We start from the raw sequence: 26,711 nt of genomic DNA, 5'->3' as shown, positions 1-26,711 counted from the left end.
AGGAATTGCAGTCATGACCTTGTCCAGACTCTCTGACAGGATTTTGGCAACGACTGCAGGAATCGGAGGCTCAGGAGGAAACGCAAACTTCCTGGTCGAAATGCCAGTTGATAAGTAATTCAGTGGGAGTCCCTGGGCCATGCTGGAGGGGGTGCGATGCCGGCAGTACATTCAGATGAGATGAGAGTAGTCGTATCGTCAGAAAGTGTCCCACACCTGAGGCAGCCTAAGAAGAAGAGGTCTTTCAGAAAGACCTCTACTGAAATACAGTTTGTCTGTGACAAAATACCTGTAAATCATTTTCTTCTTTCTTTGATGCAAGTTAGCCACAACTTTTCAAAAATTAATCTATTTGCAGGTTATAAAATTCCAAAAACTTTTACGTTTGCTTCCTCTGATACCTCCCATTTGTAGCTGCCATTTATATGGATGAGGCTGCTGCCCTCCAGCACCAGAGCAAGGGTTGTTGTCTTTATGTTTGGGAAAACCTCACTGGAGGGTTTCTCTTTAAATTCTAGTTTATTCAGACCAGATGAGCAGCCTTAAGTCTTTGGGTAAGAAGGTTTAGTAGTCTAGGTTTTTCTTTTACAGGAATAAATTATAACCACATTCGAACCTGTGTGCTATCTGCACCAATCTAATTCCAAATATAAGTCAACAACAGTATGCAAATCATTTTTATCAAGGAGCATTTAGTCACGGGCTTACAAAAATACAGGGGAGGGGGTTCTCACACTGGCAATTCGTGGCTACAGAGAGAAACCAGACTGTCTGCTCTGCATCTCCTCTCCCTCACTCTAACATCACACCAAGAGGCAAAACAAGTGGATGAATATATTTAGGTTCCTCCACATCTAAAGCAGCTAGTGGGAAGTATATTTCTGCAAGTACAAACTAGAAGTATCTATAATGAAACAAGCTATAAAAAAGCCCGGTTATGCCAGTTATTAAACCAGATTAAGTCCAGATTCACATGTCCTTCAGTTATGCTTAGAAGAGGCTCCTACTCTGAATTGATCATGGTGTCAAGAGAGGCAGTTAGTGAGTCATTTAAATGTGTCTTTGGCAGAAAACGGCCCTCACAGTACTGGAATAATATCAAGATTTATCAAGTTTGAATGTTGTCTTTGCTGTAGCTGGAAATCATACCTCTGCTGCATGTCACTCGTACTAAACAAGGAGGGTGCTCTGCTCACTATAGACAATCTTTTGGGGTGTAACCAAGCTCTGGTAGTTCAATATCCCACTACTGACGTTTGCACTTACGGTTCAGTGTTCAAGGAGCCATGCCGGAATGGCTAATTTTTTTCTACTGCGTTTCTCTTAGTCTGCTATCCTCAAGTAAAGAAGGCAGAGTTTCCTGCATCATAGTTTCTTTTCCCTTCAGTGCAAAATCAATCCTAAATTGGCCTGCACTGAACTCTGATTATGTGATGGTTGGCTACAGGCCGACCCGTGCAACCCTGCGTCAGAAATGCTCAGTGCTGCAGCTGAGAGCAGACTTTCAGAAGAACTGGTACCCAGCTTCTCAGCAGGCATTTTAGCATCTGGATCCAGCTGACATTAAAAGGAGTCCAGCCCCAGATACATTTTAAAAGCTGGTCCTGAAGTCTTATGGAGCTGCCTGCATAAAGCAGCCACATCTTGAGAAAATGGGTCATTCTCTCTGGGAACTAGGCTGGTTTGAATATTCGTCCAGTTTTTTAAACATCTGAATTGGTGCTGCATGTATGGCAAACACTCAAAGCTGGTTTTCCCCTTTTGACGTCTGTTTGGTAGCTTATATGAAATAAACCTTATTTTTTTCTGCTAATTGAGTTCACGTAACAAATTTTAGTTAAAATGGAATTCTTATAGGAACTGAATGAAGTTACCTAAATGAACTACATGACTTAATCCCAGGAGAAAATACTTTGTTACCTCTGAATAGCGTTTTCTGACAGTCTGCAGTGGTGCATTCTCTTGGCAGGAGTCCCTCCATAAATCATACACTACAGAGTATAAAAAAATGACTGGTATGTTACCATAAGACTCCTTGGCAAATCTACACGCAAGAGAGCTACTTCACATGCCTTGGCAGTTACCTAGTAACAAAGAATGAAAAATAAGTTCACAACAAGAGCCCTCAGGAACTTCAGAGGGACAAATGGTCCTCTGATCACTGTGAAGCTACTTGGGCATAGGGAAAAAAATTGTCAGCAAATTTTCATGAGCCAGAAATACATTCGAAGAAAATCTGAAATTTTCTGAAATTTTCACATCCCGCCAGAGTGTGAAGGATTCAGATTTAATCCCAAATCCAGCAAAACATGCAATAAGGAATGAATATGAACTGAAAGCATATCGCAACTTCAGGGCTGTGGAAAGGGGCACACAGCATAAAAAAAGGAAACCACACGATCCTTTCTGTGTTCTGCCCATAGTTGGAGAGCAGGAAGTATGGTCATCAAACAGAAAGCAAAAAATTTCTAACAGCTACCAGCAAACATGTGGTCACTCAACACCTAATTAGACCTTTGGGCCTTATAGCAGCAAAACACGATACAAGCCAAAATAGTACTGAATTTTGAAGAAAATTGCTTTGCATTCACAATACAAAGGACAATGTATCCACAGTTACATCAATGGCTTGCAGACCAGCATGCCTTCAAGTATCAAGCTATTGTGATATTAATCGTACCTTCCAACTGACTGTGAGAAAACCTTTCCTGTAGTCACTGCCTTCCTGTGTCTTGGCCAGAGGCAGAGGGCAGTATCAGTAGGACCACTCAAATAATCCAAAGGACTGCTTTTGCACTCAGAGGAGGAACAAAATTCCAGTACGTGACCTTCACGTGCAATGCTTCACACAGCTAGATAGTTGCAGTAACACTGTTTCCCTAACTTCATTTTGAGTCAGTACCATCACTCCCATTAAGGATCTTCATCGTACTTAGGAATGAATAATCTGCTGTTATTGTACCACAAAAGTAAGCGTGTGCCATGGTACACCAGATGTTAATGGCATTGTTGTATGGGAATATATGGGAGCATAACGGCACCTCCCTGGCTCCACCAGCAGTTGGCAGTCCATATGGTGGTGGCACACACCCCATACTGATGGATGCTCAGCAGATGCTCTTCAAGAGCTAAATAATGCAAACAGAGGCTGGTGTGATCAATATACAGCCCTCATAGTTCAGGCACTGCTCACAGCAGTAATCTGGGGGAGGGCAGTTTAAAAAAAAAGAATAGTCTTTAAAAAAAGGCCAGTAAACCTTTCGGCATTTAAAAAAAGTAGTTACAGATGCTGCTGGAGAGAGAGTTTTACTTTGTTACCAAGCTTCTGCACCTTCATTAATATATATATATTTTTTGGAGAAACTTCTTATTTAAATGAAATGATTTCTTGGCCTTCAGGAATCTATATTTGTGTACCTCTATCTGGGTTTGTTCTCAAGACACCCATGCGTGTGCATGCAGGCATGTGCACATATGTATGCTTATGCATTCATAACATGCTTATTCTCTCCTCTGAAAATATTGGATCCCTCAAGACCACGACCCTCCAACTGGAGTGAATATAATTTCTCAGTTCCTCTGTACTGCTCAGACAGTTACATGAAATTAACAGAATCCAGATCTTCCCGGGATAATGCTAGACTTACTTTTATTGTCATGCTTAAAGAAAAATAACCTCTCTGCTCATATCAATATTTTAGAGCATCTTCAGTGGTTGAAATTAGGTCAGGCACAGGAAAACCGTGGGTAGTTGAGGTGAAATAAAGATCAATAAGGTTACCTGATACAGAGACAGCACAGCCAGCAGCAATCACAATATTAGCACAATATGCATCACAACCCACTTATGAGGGGGAGTTGCAAGAAGTGGAAACAAATACTAAAACCCACACAGAAGACATAATTTATGATTCATGGGATGAGACGGGAATGCAATTTTCAGAACACCACTGAAAACAAAACAATCTAAGGGAAAAATGCATTAGGTATTAGTCCATTTGAAGGAAAAAGGCAGAAGAGCTGCAAACATTGCCCTGTACCTCCTCCATTTTGATACAGCAAGCAGCCACAGGGAACTTAATATCCAAGGTCGTTAGCGTTCTCAATAACAGATTATCCTCGAAAACACCTTAAAGAAGAAAACTGTTTTAAATATAAAATTGGAATAAGCCAAAATTAGCCCATAAACTTGAAATAAAAACCTGAAAACAACACAAACCCAACGAACTTCTGTGCATTGCTAACACGTGTTAAAAAGAGCAAAAAAAGGGGTTTAAATGCTTAATGTGAATTAACTCAGCCGTGTGTATTACACAGCCAAAGTCATAGAAACGGCCATTTAAATTGATTCTGGAACTGGTAGGCCTGCAGCAGATTTGCAAATGATCATGCATATATTAATAGATACTTTCACTAATTTCACTAATGACCAATTTTAATGAGAAATTTGGATTTGTAGATGAACAGAAACATTCCCATTCCATTATTTGTACACGTGCAAAGAATGCTACATCCCAGGACAGAGACTGAGCCAGTCACCACGCAGACTCATCCCTCCAAACCCACATCCAGTGCAGCACAAAGGGTCGCTCACTGCCCTCATGGTGCTGGCCCTCCTCAGATTCATGTCTTGCAAAATGCTGCTTGGTTCTAGAAAATTGATCCCTTTCAGCTTTAAGAACTAGCTAGCTGATGACATGGGCTTGTGGAGCTGCTGGGGAAGGAGTCACATACTAAACTCGCTGACAAAATAAATGCGGACTGTTCAAAGAACTGCAAAAGGCAGCCCCTGAACTGCACGCACAAACTAGAAGCTTGTGCAGTCACGACAGATGTGCCCTGCTCCCTGCATGACGTTGTGATACTGCAGGCAGTTGGGCTCTGCATTGCTGCGGGGGAAGGACACACCAAGTAGCCTGGTGTGGCTAAGTCTGATCTATTAAGCAGGGAAAGAGGCATCGGCTGTGTCAGGAAAAAGCTCCTCAGTCTCTGCCTCACCCCCCGACTCCATCAGCTGAGACCCACCCCCTTTCGCAGTCCAGCAAGTGAGGACATGGAAACCTCTGATAAACCCCCTGTTTCAGGGTCCAGAGGAAAGCCACCAGAAATACTCCAGGGACTTCTGAAAAGAGCCGCCTGGTGAACTAGAGTGATCCTGCAGGCAATCTTTTGATTCCTACAAGACATTGCTAAAAAAGCCCAAACCAACTTCCAGTGTACATGACTAGCTTTACCAGTTACCACACAGCCATACAAATACCCTGACTGATATCTTTGGCTACCATTTTAGCCTTGTCTTCCACCACCTCAAGGATTCAGTGAGCACCTTGTATCTGAATGAATGGAGAAATTATTTCAGCTGCAACATTAACTCTAGGGACTAAAGGTTTTTTTTTCCTAAATTTGATTTATCTTGCAACTAAAACAGCTTAACAACGAACACATGGAGAGACTCATTATCTCTGCCTCTGGCTTCAAAAGGCTTTGGGAGTTCCTTGGACCCATTCAAAACCTCATCCACTTTCAAGTGCCATCAAACATTATTCACTAACTGTAACATGAATATCCAGACACAGTCTCCATGCCTGATCTTTGTGGCCACCAAATTATTACTTCCTTTCTCTCCCCATTCTCTTTCTATATTGTATTTTTATGTGCTGGTGTTGTTTTGTTTTTTTTTAAATATCTCTGCTTTCACATTTACTTGTAAGAAGTTTCTGTGTCACGTTCATGTTTGAATAATTGTGCCTTCCTGGGCATTTAATAAACCATTCTTGAAAATTTCCAGGTTTTATTACATTAGTGTGACTTGTCAGGAATGCTGACAATCTCTGCAAGCTTTGAAAAAAAGAGCAGATAGAGTCATAGAATAGGTCAGGTTGGAAGGGACCACAAGAGGTCAGCTAATCCAACCTTCCACTCAAAGCAGGGTCAACAAGGAGTCAGCATACTCATGCCTAAGAGGTGCCTTATTCTGTGTGCACTGAGGAAAGGGTCAGATTATGAATATCTAGGCAGCAGCTACATTGAGTGATTTACCTCTCCAGTGGAAAGCTTTCTCCTAACAACTCCCCACCCCTCACCCCCAACTTCAGAAACTAAACATGTAGCCTAGCTTGAATTGACCCATGATGAGTTTTTCTCCCCATTCTTTGCAGATGCCTCCTCAAGGAACATCAAACAGCATGCCCTCCTTTTTTAGTTTACTAGAAGACTTAACCCAATCCAGAGTGTTAGACATGAGGTGGAAGAAATCTGCTAACAGTTCATAGTGACTCTGATACAAAATAACCCATAATTGCCTTTCCCCCACTTTGTACCCATACCCATGTATTTTAGCATTTTTTCATGCTTAGGCTATCAGCATTTCCGTTTCTTTCACACGCAATTCCTCAAATTATTTAGACTATAGAAGTGCTCTACAGATAACCAAAGCTGTATCCTTTACATTTCCATTTGTGATTGACTTTGTCATAGCCCCAGTGTTTCATTTGTAAAACACTCCAGTGGAGCTAGCTACTCACCAGTCTTTCACATAAATACAGATCATGGTGCAAGCTTTCAGCAAGAAGCCACGTGGGAAAAACATAGTTCAGAGAAGCAGTGAAGTCTTCCCTCTTCATTCTTCCCCCATCCCTCCCAAAGATCATTCCCGTAACTATGAAGCATAATCCTATAAATCAGCAGAGAATTTGGTCTTGACGACTATGTCATCTTGTTTTATGTATTACCTTGAAATGCTTTCAGCTAATTTCAGCTTTATGAAAAAATCAAAAAAAGTCTTTACAGGCTTCATATATTGACCTAATCACTTACGTATATCTTTTCTTTTCGGTAGATTGTAGTCTTGCTTTCCTCCTTCCATGTGAAATAAATCAGTAACTAAATTTCCATTAAGAGGTGAGGTGGTAAGCTTCCTTTACTCCATACACCTAGCATGATACTAGCTTCCCACAAGCAGGACACTAGCACACACACACACACACACGTAGATAGGTGTCTTGAAGACACATACAGTCCAAATATTACAGAGTCATTTATGTGCACAAGCAAAGGATTGAAGTTTCCCTCTAACATGATCTTTATTAGTTCTGGGTGCTCTTGGGTTCCAGAGAAACCTTTCCTGCTACTCTCTGAAGCTGTTGCCCCCACCACAACTGGTGATCCCCCGGGAAGGAGTCTTGTACCTTCTTCATAGTCATTGGACATGAACTCAAATCAAAGCTATCAGGGACAGCACTATGCTAAGTTGCTTGCCAATGCTGGTATTAAACTCTATACTCACAACCTTGCAAAAAATTTCCATTGCAGGCCCAGCAGCACAATGTGCCAAGACTGCAAGGACTTGGGTTCTATTTATCTGCATGGATTATCCAAATTCCTATTTTCTGTAGGGGAAGCTCAGCTGCAGCAATGCAATGCTTTCCTCTCTTAAGCTGGCAGCAGAGGATTCAGAGAACGCTTAATGTGTACCAAGGAAGGGGGGTCTTGCATACATAATTTTTTTTTTTTTTTTTTTTTTAGAAGAAATAGGAAGCAGAAGCTTGCAACAAACTTCATGATGATACATCTCTTAGAACCTGAAGATACCAGTTTCATTGGTATAATCACACCAAACAGAAGTGGAATTGAGGCTAACAAGCCCTTAAATTGATAGTTTCTCCTTTTAAGGATAAGGACATTAAGGACATCTTAAGTTGAAAACACATAAAGCTATGTTGGTCATGAGCAACTGGAGAAGGCAATGGTTGTCTACATTTGTGGAAAGACAAATGTCATTAGGAAAATCTTCTACCAGGATAATCACTAAAAACACAATACACCAGAAGAGTTCTAATTAGCTCTTTTCAGATTATTGGTCTGAATCTCTCAATGATGGACAATATGTAGGAAACTATTTAAACTTGTTTAGTTTTAAGGATGCCCTTAAAGTCATCCCTGGTAAGCAAAAAACCCCACTCCAGGTGGAGTGGCTTAATGTTAGCTGTGGCCTTCTGAGAATAGAGCTATTACGTGCAAACACACTGCTAAGTATAAATCTGAAGGATCATACCACTCACCTCTTACCCAAGTGTGGGTTTAGGCATCATAGGCTCTAGACATTTCCCAAAGAAAATATTCTGGCATTCCTATATGAATGCAATTACCATTGTTGCAGCAGTATAAGATGTACAGAAGCCAACCCCGAATGCTGTACAGAAGACAGCACATTCATACAAGAGGGTGGTGTAGTGTGCAACACAACTGAGAAACATGGCATTTTGACCAAACACACCAGGTTTAATACAAGACTGCTTTTATGCAGGAAGGGTGAAGGATAGACTTGTCCATTCTAGGACTCTTATCTATTTATTTTAAACCTAAGACTTAAGTGGAGACTATGAAAGCATCCACTTGCTCCTACAAACACTATGTTGCAAATTATCTTTGCTCTGCAGTTTATGACACCAAAGTGGTACTGAAGTTCTTCCTGAGCACAGCAGCATGGAGCAAAAAGTCCAGTTTTCATCTCAGTCCTGGCTTCGGCAGGGAAAGAGTTAATTTTCTTCCTAGCAGCGGGTATAGTGCTGTGTTTTGGATTTAAGATGAGAATAATGTTGATAATACGCTGATGGTTTAGTTGTTGCCAAGCAGTCAAAGACTTTTCAGCTTCTCATACTGCCCTGCCAACAAGAAGGTGGGGGGCACCCAAGAAGCTGGGAGGGGACACGGCCAGGACAGCTGATCCAGACTGGCCAAAGGGATGTTCCATACCATATGGTGTCATGCTCCATATAAAACTGGGGGGTTGGCTGGGAGAGAGCACGGCTCAGGAACCAGCTGAGCATCGGCTTTGGGTGGTGAGAAATTGTGCTTTTCATCACTCGATTATATTCTTTTATCATCATCATCATCTTCCTTTCCTGTCCTATTAAATTGCCTCTATCTCAACCCACAAGTTTTACTCCCCCCTCCCCAACCCCCCACTGATTCTCTCCCTCATTGCACTGTGGGGTGAGAGGGAGTGAGCGAACACTGTGTGGTTGGTTTAGCTGCCAGCCAGGTTAAACCACTACAGTCTCACAGGACCTTAGCTGCTGTCACAGTGGCAACAACGTGCAGTTGAGTTTAGCAGCAAATCTTGGTCTATACCAATGTTTGCAAAACCAGTTAAGGTTGCTAAACATGTCAGTCAAGGACCCAGTACAGGTCATAGAAAACAGGAGGTACAAGGGTGAAGCATTTGAAGTAAGAGCTCTTTGGAATCAAATATTCAAATGTTTTTATTAGAGACATGCCATGAAGAGAGACACTAACTTGAGAGAATGGTTGAATAAGACAAGATTTTGGAAATATGAATTAAAAGAATAAAGAGGACACAAGAAAATATAACACCAACTTGAACTGAGACACTCCCAAACTTGTTGATCAATAGCTTGAAAATGCTACAAAGACAACTGGCAAGAGATCAGCAGTAGACTTTTCCCTTAAGCACCATGATAGAAATTTAATCATAGATACAGTACCTTTCAAGATACCAATGCAAGCAATTTCTAAAAAGATGAAAGATAAACAGCTGGCAGAGTAAATATTGAGAACTGGAAAGGATAACAAGCACACTCTAGATGCAAGTTTACACATGAGAAAGTTTAACTTGTGCTGGTTCCTGTTGCTGCATAGTAGAGGAGATTAAGACAAGGGTAGCCCTTTATGGACTAGTACCAGAGTCAAAGGTACACAATAAAAATGAGTATTTTGGGTAAAAGACACCACAGAGTCTGTGCTCCAATACAGTTAGAATTGTAACCTGTGAATGATGGAAGTATACAGAAAAATAACTCTAACAAACACAATGACTGAGATCAGAAGAGATGCTCTTTGCTGGAAGATCTGACAGTATCGGATGGATACCAAAACCCCCTCTAAAACAATCTATAACAGGAAACCAAGCAGGGTGCAGGTAGCCCTGGAGAGGCCCTAGCAGACTTCTGTTCAATAAGTTCTGTTACCCAGATGTTCCTTTGTAGTTCTCAAAAACCTTTAAGGCTCCTGGTCAGTAAAGAAGTTTGGAAAAGATTCAAACTTCAGCTCTGCAGTGTCAGCATATTATTCCTATCTGTGCTAACTAAAGCACAGCGTTAGCAAAAAAAGCAATTCTGTAAAACAATGCCATGAAATTCCACTTTCATTCCCCCTGTATGATTTCCAGATCAAGCACTTAATCCCCCTGAAACCTTCCTCTGATAAGTGTCCCTTACTGGTGCCAATGGGGATTACCCAGTTGCCTGGGAGCTGTTTGTATGTAACACTAGAGACACAAAACTTGATTCATGAGAAAGTAACTGAAAGTTTTAAGTGAGAAATACTCCTAAGAAGGTTGAAGAGGGGATAAGGACCAAAAGATTAGCTAAAAGAGTCCTTGATTCTGGAAAGATCTTAAACCCCAGACTTGCCTTTACAGCTGTTTGACTCAATAGGGTATAAGATTTGCACCAAGGTCAGAGTGCTTGGCTTGGCTCATTTAAACTGAACGGAGAAGCAGAACTGGAAAACTTGCTACTTGCTTCTCAGGGGAGGGTGGCAGTGTCTGTACAACAAACTAAATTTGGCTTAAAAACTGAACTACCCTAAACCTGCAATTGCCACCAATGCACCACAGCACCTTGTCATTCCTGGTGCAAATCCTTTGACTGGAGATTTTCTTGTGCATTCATCTCACCAAATGCTGTTCTTGGCTACGTGTACAATTTCCACTCACTCTCCTGGAAGCGGTCATAGCCCCTGCTTCGCAGCTGAATACTGTATCAGAGCTGAAAAAATGACAGCCTCTGATAGGAGCCAAAGCACTCAAATTGCCTTGTGTCACCCCCATACCCTCCCAAAAGGAACAAGGCCACGTGGCTGATAGCATGGGGGATATAGGTACCTAAGTAATATCACATCTTGGTATTAAGTAAGGAGTAACCATCAGGCCCCAGATGCTGCAAGTCCACCTAGTAGTGCACCTCACATGTATTCACATCTGTATAGCAAGAATCATTAAAAAAAAAGAGCCAGTTAGCAGTGATGCATCGTTTGCATTATGAAATCATGAGCCCTGACCACCTACAAAATGTGCTATTTTGGCTTATAACCAAACTGAATGATGGGTAAACCTAATGCACCTAAAAAGAAATAGTGACTATTCAAACATAGGCAGGAAAGAAAAATTGTCTGAGAGAGGAAAAGCTATGGAGGAATGCATAATATGATGGCAATAAAAGTGTTACAATGTTTAGAGACCTGAAGTATGACCCCCTTCCTTTCCAACACATCTTTTTTATTCAAATAACTGTGCATTGCGAGTCTTTCCAATAGATACAGGAACAGTCTTCAGGATGTCTTTATAGTCTTTTCTAATCTTAATCTATTTTTCACTTTAGAGATGCCAAATAGTGTTTACCAACATATAGTTATCTCACAATTGCAGTACCTCATGAGCAAATCAATATAACATTTAAGTGCATTTTCTTGCTTGTAGTACAACTAGTTAACAGAAAACTTTCTGGATGTGCTTTTAGCTCTTCCAAAATACATACAATGTAGAGGTACACAACAGGACTGGAAGATGAGATCAGACATGCAGGAATAGGGCAGGTGTCTGAAGTATGAGATTTATATTGGTTCAATTATTCCCAAATCTGTTAACTATCTCAAATGGACAAAGGTTTCTTAAAATTCAAAGTCTGTCTGTATTTGTGTTCTATTTAGAATTTATATAACCCAACACACTCCCTGTTATATTGCCAGTCTTTACAATTAGTAGCTTGCAAATGGAGGTAAGTCCTCAGCCCATCAGTGTGCATGTGTTCTGGTGTTGTGGGGAGAGTATTACAGTTTTTTAGTTAAGTTCTTCACTTTTTGAAAATCCAAGCTGTTGTGAAACAGCCCGTTGTAGCAAAGCAGAATTAAACAGCATTAATTTCTGGACCCCCGTTGCACGTAGCAAGTATTGGAGGCCAAGAGGTTAGCGTGTTTTGGAGAGCCAGGAATGCAGCAAACAGAATTTCCACTGTCTTCACAAGAAGCACTGGTCAAGTGGGGTTTAGAGTTAATTTGGTTTCCACCCATTAAAATTATATGTTCCAAACAAAAGAGTCATAAAATGCCTATAAAAGTGAGAGCACTCGCACACTGAATAACTTTGGAAATGGGGTTGGCTCACAGGTAAGAAGCAGCAGGCACAAGGGCAGCACAGGCAGTCTTCCTGACCGGTGGCACGAGGGCTGTTGGGTGTGCAGGTTCCCCAAAATTCACCCTCCTTCTACTATTTCAAGTTAGCTGAGCAAAGCAACACACAAACCAGGACACAAACCATCACAAAAAGCAAGGGTGCTTGCCCTTCTCTGCCAAGTGTTACCTGGTGATCAGAACTATCCAGTTGTGGATTTGCATGTGCAGTATGAGGTGTGCTGTAAAAGCTATAAACAGCACACTAACTGCCACGTTCTGAAAAAGCAGGCTGCTACCACACGCCAAGGACTGTGTCTTCAGATGATGTAAATCTGCTTAGCTTCATTGAGCTGTGGTAATTTACACTAGCTGAGGGATGGACCAAAGGCATTTATTAAGGCTGCAGTGTATTTAAGAACAAGCACAGATCAATAGTGCAACAAATATTCATTTCACATCACTACTTTTCAGAAGAGAGGTCAAATGGATCCTTACACTTTTTTTTTTTTCTTTTTCTAAACTTTCAAGCAGAGACCAGTGAAAGTCAGTAATTAAATCCCCTTTGAAGGAAGCACTGGCAATGAAGAACAGGCAAGAGCTGGTACTGCACAGAAGCAGTAGTTCTGGCTCCCAGGTGGCATTAAGGGCTATGAGAGAGCATGACTTACCCCAGTCTTCTGGGAAGCTTGGTATCTCATCAGTGAAAGGCCAGTTGGAATGAATGTAACAAATGAACGGTTCGGTATGTTGGTCCCAAACCAATGGAACTCTGGAAATTTAGAAATCAGTACCACTCTCTGGTTATTTCTCATTTTAATGTACGTTACTTTAGTCAGCTTTGTATTGGCATTGCTCTCTGCCTGGTTATAAGTAAGAAATACAAGCAGTGTCACAGGGAAAAATATTCTCATGAGGTTTCCATCCTAATTATGCAAACCCAAGATGTTAAGCTTTTATTGAAATTTCCAAGCATATTGACATTTTCAAATACGACATGACAAACCTGACTTTGGGAAGGAATGCAGTGCTTACTGGGAAGAGAGCACACATAGCCTACAACTGAGCAATCATGCCAGACCCTGGGACAACTTGTATCAACAATCTGCCTCATCAGAATGAGACAAGGAATTGTATAATCAAAACAGCTCCTTTAGTGAAAGAAAAAGAGAAGACAGACCATCGTACTTTGGATGCTAAAAATTGGGGACATCAGTGATGGTAATTTCCTGAACCTATAGCAAATATGTGAGTGGTAATTTTAGGTCAGCCTCTATTCTAAAATATGCAAAATTATTTGTCTCGCAGGTTGATTTTAAATAAATATCACCACAGACCACTCTGTTTTGCTGTATATCGGTCTGTTCTCTCAAACCTTTTCAGAGTAGAGCCCCGGCAGCTCTCCTTACAGCTTACAGCAGTGGAAAAAAAAGGCATAGGGCTTTAAATTTTTAAGTCAGTGTTTTGAAAATACTGCTGTATGTATTAGGCTTCTCCTGTTTTAGAGGCTCTTTCCTGGAGAGTCTTCCAACAGGAATATCATTTACATCAGCAAGGCTTTTTGGCAGTTTTTCTTTTTTTCCTTTTTATAACCATGTTGCAGTGAGACATCAGTTTAGGCAGCCAGCTCTGCAATAAAACTGACAACAGGTTTATTCTCCTGCTCCTCATGGGACCGATAGGAGTTTTAGAAAAGACAGCAGGAGGGAAGGAACAGCAACAACATGTGTGTATGATCTGCTTTGTCCCAGCATACCAATTCTGTGGTTTTCAGAGTGCTTCTCATTTAAAAATTCAAAGTTTTTTCTTATAATTAATTAGATATTTTATTAATTTGGATTACTCTGCAGGGGCAATATATATAGAGCAGAGGTATCAGGAGGTCTTCCTGACTTCAAAACTGCCAGGATTTTACCTTTGGTGTCAAACTGTCCACTGCCTTGTTCTTGTCACAATTATGAAAACCACTGTGAAACACCAGTGCCCTGGAGCTCTTCTGCCAGAGGGAATCCCCCCAAAAGCATCAGAATCTTTTCAGTGGAAAGAAAGGCAGGCAAACCAAACCCAGGCTGTTCAGTTCATTGTGGAAGAGACTTTTATCTCAGAAGGATGTTAACTCAGAGGGAAATTGCTGAAACCTGTCCTGGCTGCTGTGCCCAAAGTCACACAGGTTCAAATGCTGCTCCTGACCCAGAAAGGAGCAGTGGCAGTGGGAGCGAAGACTTTGTTTTTCACTGGGCGCACAAAGGGTCATTTTTTGACCACAAAAGGGTGGTCTTCCCTTTCTCACCATCAGATAGATGACTGAAACTCTCCAGAGCATGCAATGATGGTCTGGGTTTCCACTTCAGCCTATTTCATTCTCCAGCAGGCACTGGTGAAAAAAAAACAGTGAGCATGATACCCAAAAGGCTAGAAGATGAATCAACACGCTAGGAGGGTCTCATGGCCATGCATGGGCATTCGCTTCCACGCTGCCTGGAGCCGGGGGGTTGTATCTCACTGATTAGCTGGCTCTGGTGCAGACCAGCATGCTTGGAATAGACATGTTGATAGATTAGAAATTCCATCTTGATTTAGTCCCAACAGTCTAGGACATAATTAAATCTTTAAAAAAAGATTAATCCATCTTTACTACCTAGCATTTATCATCTCTAAACACTCACAGACTGAGTGTGTGTGTTGGGGGCGCATGAGCACATATATTTATTTAGAGAAAAATACTATTCTATTAGTCGGAACAATTTTCAGTTTTGGCTAGGCTTGAAAAAGTTTATAATCTCTTACGTGATTCCATTTATTCCAGTTGCAAACAGACATTATGCCCAGATGGTGGCGCCTACAAATCACAGATCACTTCTACATAATTATTAAGTAATTCATTTCTGGCGGGTTATACATTGTGGGCTTTATGGTTTATCGCAGAGGAAAATAGAAGTCTCATTGTATTGCAACCCCTCAACCACCAAACCCCCCAGCACTGCAACCCCTACCTTCCTTTCCCCAGAAACCATCGACTGTATCATGGTGCTGTGTTAAATTAGCTTTTACAGCTACCTTCCATTTGGGGAGAAATAGTACTGGAATAAGATATAAGAAAAGAAAATACAAAGGGTTTAGACTAAAGATTCTTTGTCCCATGGGAAATGCATAATTCAAGGTATTTGTAAATGTGTTTGTGATGTGCTGAAAAGCTGAACTGGAACAAAATAAATAAACCCAAGAAACCAGACCTGAGAATCCCAATCTTTGATGGAAATCAGACAGGCAGGTTTAGATGTATTTTTGAGGGGATTGTAGGATTAGGGTCAGCACACTGAAAGGTTGCCCTGGTCAGCAATAGCCTCACACCAAAATGAAGCTCTGAGTGTTTTGTGCCAGCCAGACTGACTGCTTTTTATACAGTATAGTTTATGTTCATTTTTGGGGAAAAAAAACCCAACCAAAAGAATTAAAGCTATTGAGAAAATAACAGTGTGCAGGAAGACAAGATTAATTCATTCTAAGTGAATCACAAATGTTTCAGGGAGTCAGGGTCTGTACACATAGCAAAAATAAAAAGCTTCAGACCTAGTGTCTGAAAATCAGCTCTGTAAAGCACTTGAGCTTGGATGCTTATCTGGAACTGGTGTTTTCAGAAACGGGGCTCTCTCTGGAGATTATCTCAAATAGATGGGGATACCAGAACTGTCAGCATGCAACAAATTGGTGAGAAAATCCTGTTTTCTAATATGAAAATGTTTTATTTGAATTTTGTGATCATTGCTAATAGAGGTTCAGGTTTAACACACCATTTCCTCTAAATGTATGTGTTCAGATACATAAATGTTAATTCTGACCTTTGTCTACTAAGTACATCTAATGTTCCTTGCGTATTTCAGTCACCTATAACAAATTACCCATTCCTTCCAATCGTCTATGTTCATTGTCCTTCTAAACATGCCCAGAAGATGGGAAAAAATAATATCTGAGGAGCAGAGATATGCAAAATTGATTTCAGATTTGGGAGAAATCCCACATTGTTTAGACTGTTCCTTGCAGGGAAAAAAACCCCAGCAAAACCAAACAACAGAAAAATAATGAAACACCCCAAAAACAAACTTCATGAGCTTTTTCTGGCAGGAAGGATTTTCCTAAGAGCTTTCACATTTGCCATTTGCTGGCCCAGAGATGTGTCACTTCTTCTAGGTCTTGTTCATAGGTAAAAGGGCTTGGCAAGGTCGAGAAATCACTAAATCCCCTGAGGCTCAAACATCCCAAGCCTTCAACTAGAAACTTGGCAAAAAGTAGCCACAAACTATCCATTAAGTAAAACTCCTGGCAATAGCTGAACCTCAAGACTCCTTTCACAGTTGTGCATGGCCAAGACAGTAAGGCACGCTGGTGGTACCCATGTCCCTCCTTCTCTGCACCTTCTCACAGCCTGCTCTCCAGGGGATGTTCGGACTGCTAGGCTGTCTCACTTGTGAGGACGCTCCTTGCCTTCCTCTGGGACTGTGCGGGGCCTCGCTGGGCAGCCCCAGCTAAGCACGGTTCACTGCCGCATCAGCCCAAGCTCTCCCAGCTCTGTGCACAACAGCACAGCATCCACATCTGCCCTGCTGCAACAGTCCATGCTGTGCGGGAAAGGCCATCGCGCTGGTACAGCTGCGCCTGGTATTTGTATTACAATATTGCAAACACTTAGCTATGAGTTATAGCTCCTCAGAGACCGCCTGGCTGCAGGTAACATGCATAAAGTGAAGCAAATTCACACGTTCTTGTCCTCAGATGATTTCCAGCCTGAATTCTAAAGAATCTAATTTCTTTCTCAGCACAGCCGGTATCTGGTGGCTGTTAGAGTTTCAACTCAGGCTGGGCAGCAAAGCAAGTATTTCCCAGCTTTACTAGTTGGGTTGCAAATAGCATTCGTGCTAAATATGATTTCAGTTTCAAGGTTTGGAGAATTTTCTTCATATACTTAAAATCAAGAGTCTCAATATATGAAGAGAGTATTTGATTTTAAGCAATTGTAAACAACAAGAGAGACAGCACAGAAAGATTCATTAGGAATGACAAAACCAGGAGTATATCTACCTATCTTGTGTGACGTTTGATTAAGTATTACAGACAACTTTGGTTAAGAAACCCCTTGCTTAGAGATTAACATATTTTTATCCTAACAGTGACAAATGTTGTCCATATACCCTCATCTGTCTTGCAGAAAAGTCAATACATGTGCAGTGTGGGCTACGAGTGTCAGTCATTTTGGATGAGGTTCACATTTGCTAACCTACCACCTACAAACTGAGTGCCTGGAACTACCAAGCGGGCTCTCCTAACTTGTTTTTCCAGGGCCAGTTCAAGAGCCACAAGCCTTGTTGCTGAGGATTTAAAGATAAAACCAAAAAGCCGCAAGGAATGTACAGTTTAAAGCCACAATTCCATAAATGCCTTAGTGTGAATTTCTTTCACTAACACAGATGATAGATCTATTAAGTAAGTTATTTTCTCCTCTTAAACGCTGAGAATAGTTTAGTCCCAAAATGGCATCTGTGACTTACTTAAGCATTTCTCTCTTTCCATTTAAGCTTTGGGGATGCATGTTTTTTGAAGGAAAAAAAAAATAGATAGACTATTTCAGCAACTAGAAAACTTACTATATGGAATCAGAGGTCTCTTTGAAAGAGCATGATGAACCTCGGACGGCTGTGCCAAAGACTGCTTTTCATCAGCTCAGTGTGGATCCAAATTCCCTGGGCACTCCAGAAAAAGATGATCTGTTCAATCAGCAAAAGAAATGGAGAAGTCCTGCTTGTTATTTGTTGGTGTCTCTTGGATGACTTTTTTTAAAAAAAACAACCAACAACTAAATTATACTAAGGATTTTAGCTGTCATAAAATTCATTAGGCTAGGGAGGATATGAGGGGATCATTAAGTCCATACCAAAGCAGAGTTCAGAAGTTTTTAGGACTATTACTGGGAATGCTCAAGCCCTAGTCTCTTGTATCTAACTATTTTCATGAAAACCTGCAGGAACGTAATGATCTTTTTCTTTTAGTACTTCTAACCTGTGATAGAGTGAGTTGAAGTCTGTCAATAGGCTCAGAAATTTCTAGTGCAAGAAAAGCACACACGCAGTGTCATCTGTAGAAATTAAGCGAGCGTTTTTATAGAACACCAGACTCTGAAATTTCCAGCATTTGTCAGAAGCGGTAAGACATTTTTAGAGTCCAGCTAAAAAGTACTTAAAAGATTTCCAAAGACTCGTTTCCAGTCCTTTATAATAGTTAGGCTTCTTTAGTCCTGTCACCAAAATCACTAGTCACTGAGAATATGAATGATATCTGGAGAGCTGAGTATTCCCTTTAATTAATGCATTCATACCGCTGCTGCCAGCACTGCTGATGGCAATGCACAAGCAAAGCAAGACTAGGAAACTCGGGTCTAAATATAAGTATCTTCATTAATAGAGGGGGATACCTTTATTGTATTCTGCCACACAGAAAATCAGCAATACTGGACTCTACAAGCCAGTCAGATATTGCAAGAAATTTCCTGTACTGCCTTGCAGCAAGCAAAGACCTGAAATGCTGTTACTGGGCACAAAGCCGTGACATAGCTTAACATCCCTTGGGTGGAATATTACTGAAATTAAAATAGGTGATATGAGTGAGGTATTTAATTTTTCAAAAGCACTGACATTCCCCAAAATAATGAAACACACTTCCGGATATGCTAAGGTAAATACAGAATCAAACACTGACATCAGGGTTAGCAAAACGAAAACGTCTCTCTAACTCCCCAAACATGCTGCAACAGAGTATACATTTATTTATACCCTGTTAGAGGCTCAAGCAAGAGATTCAGATTTTCTGGAATTTGTGATTTATTTGTGAACTGAAGGCTAATATATTCTTAGGAATAAAGAAAAAATATCTCCAAGCCCCTCAAGGTTTTATTTGATCTACAGTAATCCTGTTCTTACCAATCACTGTGTTCAAACAAACTTCAAACATTCCCCAAACAAACAAGCAACACTCCCCGCTCCCCCCCTCGAACCAGCAACCTTTCCCTGCTTTTTTAAATCTGACAATAAAACCAGCTTCAATTGCAATGCATAGTAAGAGAGAGTAGGTAGAGGACCAGGCATTTCCTGCCATAGCCTCAGCAAATGGGAGCAGCCAGCCCTGCAGCGATCCTCCAAAAACCTCTGGAGCAGAAGCATAGCAATTCTGTTATTAGAAGGTTTCTCAGCTGTAAGAGCTAAGAGAGACAACAGATGTATTTTTCACCCTAGATGGTTCCTCAGAGGAAATCTGGGAATCCAGAAACTAAGGACAAAAAGATAACATAGAAAGAAAAAAATCCCACAGAACAGTAAAATACAGGCTGACTATCAGGAAAAACTTGCATAGGAAGAAGCTAGAAGTCTGTAGGATGATCTGTGAAGAGGTCATTTTTGGTGTGAAAAATCTCACTGTTAGAGGCATATAGAGCTAGAACTGGATGAGACAATGCCCTTGAAATTATAACTGAAATTATAACTGTAGGAAAGGCTCAAGCTTGCTTTTTTCTCATCTGCGTTAGCGCTGCTGAGGCAGGTTGCCACACAGGCAAGGATTATTTAGGTCTGCAAGAACAACCGAGATGATGATTCTTACGTTTGCATGGCAAAAATGCTAAAGCTTCAAGATTCCTCTTGTTCAGAACACTCTTATTATTGCTGGTAATGAAGTGTGAGCTAGAAAGAACACAGCTTGACACTGAGATCCCAAGCTGAGCTCGTGGATGGGTGGGGGAACCCCCTCTCCTTCCACATAAACCAACAAAAACCTCCCCACTAAAAACCTCTGCAAGACATTAAGCGCAGAGGTGAACAAGAGGCATTTATTCACAATCCCCTTTCCAAGGTGAACTGGGTTTCAGCAGTCCAGCAACAGCATGAGCTCAGCAATGCTCATGAATAACTTCAGCTACTTGCACAGCTGGAGCGATCGGCCTCGAGACATGGACTGATGGAGGGCACGTGGTCCTGCCTGCCACTGCTGCTTCCTGTGTGGAGGGGTCCTTCCATGGGCAGGCAGGATCGGGTGCCTGCACGCCAGCTCTCCCCCGTGTACAGCAGCCTGCAGGCACCGACCATACAGAGACCCACTGGAGGGGCTGCGCTGTGATGCTCCCCTACGGCACAGGGCAGGTCCCTCCATGGCAATGGCATCAGTCCCTGCCATCAGCACCCGCTGGCAAGAGAAGCACCATTTCAGAGTGAAATGGATGGGAAATATGAGGAAAATTAGTTAAGTTTGCAGCACCGGACTGACTCTATGCAAAAGGAGTTTCTTTTCTGATAATAAAAGTTGCTCGTAAAGAATTCTGCTCTTTCTTCAGTACAGCTGCTGCTTCTTAATGGAGCGACAGACTATGCTGTCTGTATTAGTCAGCAAAAGATGCAAGAAAGTAGCTTTGCCTGGTGATGCCAAGCCTCAGTGTAATTTCTGCAGACATCCTCATCTGAAAACACCTCGGGTGACAGTTTGGCAGGCACGCTGGCATTTCCAGCCGAGTCCCTGCTCCTCCTCATTGAACTTCAGCACTGCCTAAAGTCACTAAATGAGACAGAAACCCCTCTGCGGTAAGATGGGTACAAACTGAGTGAGGGCTAGTCTTTGTCTGTATGTCTAGCTAAAGCAAATAAACTAAATGTGGAAGGAGAATAGGAGATACAGAGAGCGTGGCCAGAGGTCACATCTTTGGTCTGTGGCAGGACACAACTTTTTGACACCCTCTGTCCAGGACTGAAGGGATGCTGGAGTCTGAGCTGCTTTTCCAGCCCTGCAGCTGTGTCCTCACTGCTGTGCTGGGGTGATACCAACGCCTCTGATGGTAACATCTGTGTTGGGCTGAGCCCTTGCCTCTATCTGCTCTGGTGTTCAGGTACCTCTCATCAGCATTGCATCTGCTAAACTCAAAGGAGAGGAAAGACACTGTTCTCACATATTTCTCTGAGTGTTGCTTTCTTGGCCCCATCAGTGCACAGCCATGGCAGCATGGATTTTGCTTTAGAGACTTGACAGCCCAAGTCAGGCCTCTTTCTAATCTCACTATTCCCCTTGAAAAGCAAATGCATTTCTTTTGAGACCACAGAGAGCACTTGTTCTAGCCTCTTGGCTTTCACTTGCTGCAGATACTTTGAAAGACTAACTCCTGTTAATTAGAAAAAGATAAACAAACCCAGACCTTGCAAGTGCAGGTCTTGCACTGGCCAGTTCCAAAGGGGAAGAGGCTTTGGAAGTTGGTTTACCAGACACGTTTCCGAAACGTCACTTGAATTAAAACAGACCCCATTTATTTCACATGCCTTCTGAAAGCTACATTCCCAGTGAAAAGAAAGCAACATATTGATAACAGCATGCTCTGCCACAGGAGAGAATTGAGAATCACCCACGCATTGCCTTGAAAACAAACAACCCCTAAACAATTGATCAGTCACTGCTAATACAGAGACAGTCTATTATGGATAAAAATACAGGTGGAAAAAATTCATCAGGGACATGCAAATACCTTTATTTAAATTCAAGAAAAGTAAAGCAAGCTCTGTTCCTATAAACAGGAGCATTGGATTACGGATGCATTTCTCTCAAGTCTTGGCAGAGAGGGAATGCATTTCCAGGCCAGGGGAACCAGAAAACAGTGATTTCCCTGCCAAGGCTGGGATTTCTGAGATGGCTTAACCTGACTGCCAGGAAAGGTGGAAGTGCATCACACACTACAGTATAAATTGTTGCTTTGGCTCCCTGCACGTAATCTGAACATAGCCCCACAGCTGAGCTCTTTATCCAAGCACCCTGGCAGCACTGCAACACCTCTGCTGAAACATCAGCACCTGCGGGGAAGTTGTGTGGCACAGCGTCAATCGCACAACAAGCCACGGTCAGCCTTAGAAACTCACTGGATATGTGAAATGTTTAATTAAGAAAAACAAAAAAAAAGGTTGACAGAGCAGTCAATGGAGAAGAAAGACATCAGGAAGGATGAAGACCATCTATGTATGTGGGGGGTGCGTGTGTGAAAGAGAGCCAGCGCAAGACCACTTCAGCTCCTTGCCTCAGTTTCTAATTCCTTTCCCATCCTTTGCTGTAACTGCCCATGTGGATGATGTACTTCTCAAAGGAAAGGCTGACACTTGTGCATGACATACTATGTCTGCCTCAATATTGTCCTAATCTCAAGTAGACTTGTCTTGAATGCAGAAAGATATTAGCCAGATTCTTAAAACCAGAGCTAAGAAAAATGCGAGCTGAGAGCGGCCACGCTGTATTTTGGTTTTGTCATTTTAACTTCCTTTTTCAGCTACAGGCATACAGTACAATGTCCAATTTTAGTTTAGTCTGTCCACCACTCACCTTCATTTTTACGTCATTGCTTTGGGAATCTTCACAGCTTTCTCAGTGGAAGTATAAACTTCAAATGTCAAAACCAGACCATGGCTGTAGAGCTCTGCCACTTTCTGACATTTCCGCCTAGGAGAGAAAATACCACAAAATATCTCAAATAGAAAGGAATAATGACAAGAATTCACTCATTTCCTTGCAATAGAAAGGGTGGAAACAGAGAACTTGAATTTTGAAAATTCAGGTAAACAGCAGTAACTAAAAGCACTAAATATGATTCCACTTTAAACTTAGGAAAATTAAAGAAAAAATTCAGCATTTTGACGTTTCTTCTCATTCATGACCATGCAGACAGAGTTATCCATATGTGCTGGGTTGACCTTAGCCAGTTGCCAGACACCCGCCCAGCTGCACTCCTACTGCCCCCTCCTCAACAGGAGATTTTGTAGTCTGTCTACGGAACAAACTATTTAGCCTGCAATATCTAGTGGTATCCAAATTACATACTGTGTGACAGACTGTTATGCAGTGGCAGAAGAATAGGGTTACCATAAAACATCAGTACATATATGGTCAAAAACCTTCCCTATGCGTAGTCTGGACGATATAACCCTAAGCTTTCCATAAGTGTTTCGTCTGTGAACAACATGGTGGTCTTGCATTGCAGGTTGAGCTTGAAGCAGAGTTATTTCATACGCGAGAGAAGGTTTAATCCATTTCTCAAGGAGCTGCTCGTTTCATAATATATCAAATCTCTGTAGATAGAAATTACTGAACTTACATAGCAGAGAGAACAGTTTCAGTATTGAGGACAATAAGAAAAAGCTACCTTAAATTTTGCTACTCAGCCATTGATGAAGTAGAGTGGGTTCTCTTGTACCCCTAAATTATTTGGAGTTGATTTTTTTTTTTTAAAGAACAGTAAATCAATATAAAACAAGACTATGCCTATAAAAGGAACCAAAAGAGATTTATCACCTTGTATTCAATCAGAAAAAGAAACCACACAGTCTGCCAACTTTTTTATCCTTACTATTTTCAGTCCTAGAGATTTTCCCAGCAACATCAACGTCATTGAACAATATATGGCATTAGCTGCTGAATGCTTATACTTCAGTGTGGGCAAATGATATATCTTGACTTTCCTTTCTTGAACTCCGTTCCATCTCCACCCCTGCGATATCAGAAACATGAAAGTCCAAAAAGTTATTGCATTAAAAATTAATATAAGGGAAAAGCAGGTTATTTGCTTTAACTGAGCGAGCAGGGTCCCTGATGAGAAATCACAACTCAGCAAATTCTGGGATAACTTCCAAAGGCAGAAATAGGTGCTAGGGCTCGTAACCATGGAAAGTCAAAGGTAGTCAATAGCTTGATTGCACCACTCGATTTAAATAGTGACAGTCCCGCTAAGCTGAATTACCATTCAGGTCTGGAGAAGCTGGCAGCCATTTTTACTCTCTAGTATCTCTACCATCATCTCTTCCTCCAAATATATGAATACTGTATAACTCATCAGTTTATAGATACATTATAGCTTTTCCTGGTCTTGAAGAACAAGTTGTTCCTTCAGTAGGGAAAACCGCAAGGTGCTGCAGGCACCGTGGGCTGCACCCACTACACTGTGTGAAAGGCAGGCCCAGGCAGGCCCACCAAGAAAGTGAGGCACGGAGACACAGAGATGGTAACCCTGCTGGTCTGTCCCTTGAGCGTACATAGAGACTCTTTGCTGCTATTTGCATGCACACCTTACTTGTGACATGCCTTATACAGGGGCATCATTCGGTGCCTTCTGTCCTTGGTGCAGAGCTCTTTGGAAAAATAAGTTTGCTTGAAAACAGGATTTTAAAATAAGGGATGGGGAAAACAAATAAAAAACACCATAGAAAAGAATAAAACGCCTTTGATCCCTGCCAAATTTGCCATGCCTGGCTAACAGCGAGGTCATTCTTTGTTTTGGTTCAGACAAATTCCTTTCTGAAAGCTATACTTTACACAAAGAGACTTCATTCAAATATGCAATTAAATACTGCTTTCCTGAACAGAAGTGGCCACACAGAGCACGATGTCAACACATCCCTGCAAGATTTCTCCAAGAGTTCAGCAGAATAATTAGCTTTGGTACCGTTGCACAGTAGTTTTTATCTATCAGAGTTTTATCTTGCTTTCTCTCAGTGGTGAGTCTAAGAGAAATTCTGAACGTTTGCCTCATGGGTCTAATCATCTTATTGACGCTCAAAGCGTTTAAATGTGATCTGCAGCCCCTTCACTCTTTGACATTCCAGTTCTTAAAAGAAGTCAGATATTTTGGCAGGTGCTTAGCTCAGACTTGTTCTTTAGGCTATAAGGCTTTTGCCTGTCTAATTAGCTGTGGCAAAAAGCTGAGAATGTTGACAATCTGGGGATGTGAGGTAATAAAAAATAGATTATTTACCAGCAGCAAATTAAGCCCTCTAAGAACCAGTGCGATGAGTTGTGCCCCTCTGACAATTCCCTGTAGCAGATAGATACTACTGTCTCCATCTGCCTATCTTGTGCACAGTGTACCTGACGGCATGTTTCTAATCTATTTTCCCATGCAAAAGAATTGATCCACCAAAGCCTTCAGAGACTAAAGAAAGTAACCTTTCTGGTGACAGGAAGCAAAATCTGTGTGCTTCCAAAGATGATTTTCCCAGTTTCCTTTGGGGCAGTGCGAATAATTGGCCAACGTCACCAACTGCTGTTTGCTGCTACTGGAGATGCAGGGTAGTTGCGCCTTCTTGTTTGGACTGGCAGACGAAGGCATGGAGGAAGAGGCAAGTATGAATTATGGATGAGGTCCGGCTCTTCAGCAGCAAGCAGCTCCATTACTCAATATGCTGTGTGCTCTGCTCCGTGGCAGCTTTTGTCTGGCTCTGGCTGTGAAGAAGCCAATGCTGCTGTGGGGCCAGCAGTCTAAACTTGAAGAAAGAAAGAAAAGTCCAGCTCAAAAAAGTTAGGAATGGAGGTAATATGGCTTCTTGCCTAGGCGCATGGTGAGCAATGCAGAGACGCATGCAGGTGCTACAGAAGATTCTTCCCCTTTTTAAAAGCAGTCTCAGAAGAAGGCTAATAAAAACAATGGGCTAAACCCCATGGCTCATTAGGGTAGTTACTTTTATTTCCCTCAGACAGTTTACCCCAACTAACAATCCATCTTGGGTTTACTCCTTTTTTAGACCATACTACTTTTCAAATTCCTCTCCCAAAATGTATTTTTAGGAACGCGGTTTTGGAATGCTTTTTGTTTTACTTAAACCAGGGATTCTCGCAGCATATACTATCCTCTTAACCATATTTCTTTACAAATGGATTAAGTCACACTTTCCTGTATGTTTTCCCCATGTTGTTAGCACAAGGCATTAGACAAACTTGCAGGTCCTGTAAGCCAGTGCAATAGTCTGTTGAAAAGGAATGGCAGTAAAACTACTTTGGGTTAAAATACTCGGTATTGTACTATACCTTGCTCCAGAAAACGCTGTAAAGACCATCTTTGGATCTAATGTCTGGTCACGGATTTCAGGTCATGAGCTGCAAGGAATCCCAAAAGTCCAATTCTTTGTCAATGTGCTGTTATTGTAAGAATATTATTCTTTTTCATAGAAAATTTGTTAATCAATACGGATGGAGCAAATGATGTTGTAAAGCTCATACACTTCATTTTTACAGAAATCAGAGATGGCAGCAGACCTTCCCTTTGGTGACGTCACACCAATGATAATATAGCTCCTCAGTAAAGGTTATATGTATATGGATATTTTGCTCAAAGACTGCAAATTGTGTAGCATTTTCAGATATACCAACTCTCTCATGTTTTGGCTTGTCTCATCATCTACAAAAGCTAAATAGGATGTCAAGGTTTATTGAGATGATCACAAAGCAATATTTATTGTATAACAGTTAGAGATGTCTGAATGAGTTGAACAAACTGACACAGACAAGTTAAAACCCCTTTCACACATATACGCTAAATTCCAACAGAATTTTCTCCAAGATTTGGTCTAAAAGTTATACAGCTAAATCCTTACAGAGGTGGACAAGAAAGCAAAGTGCAGTTCCTCCCATCCAGGTAAAAGGCTAGAAGTATCACAAATCTCATGAGTGTGCTTATTGCCAAGAGGTTGTCA

The 26,711-nt window shown here is 41.5% G+C and overlaps 1 protein-coding gene and 1 long non-coding RNA gene across 5 annotated transcripts in view; one reads left to right on the top strand and one right to left on the bottom strand.

Annotated features, from left to right (window-relative positions):
* The window catches only part of TMEM114 (transmembrane protein 114), a 173,168-nt gene that overhangs the window by 96,440 nt on the left and 50,017 nt on the right, over nucleotides 1–26,711 (top strand). The gene's annotated exons all lie outside the window — the stretch shown is intronic.
* The window catches only part of LOC142603958 (uncharacterized), a 35,123-nt gene that overhangs the window by 5,768 nt on the left and 2,644 nt on the right, over nucleotides 1–26,711 (bottom strand). The window contains exon 2 of the long non-coding RNA XR_012837852.1: nucleotides 22,576–22,692. This is a non-coding gene — a long non-coding RNA (uncharacterized LOC142603958). The remainder of the gene's footprint in view (nucleotides 1–22,575; nucleotides 22,693–26,711) is intronic.

Source organism: Balearica regulorum, chromosome 15 (genome assembly GCF_011004875.1).
Source record: "Balearica regulorum gibbericeps isolate bBalReg1 chromosome 15, bBalReg1.pri, whole genome shotgun sequence".
Classification (NCBI taxonomy): domain Eukaryota; kingdom Metazoa; phylum Chordata; class Aves; order Gruiformes; family Gruidae; genus Balearica; species Balearica regulorum.
Note: the sequence above shows the minus strand (reverse complement) of the source record. Positions and strands in the feature narration are given on the sequence as shown.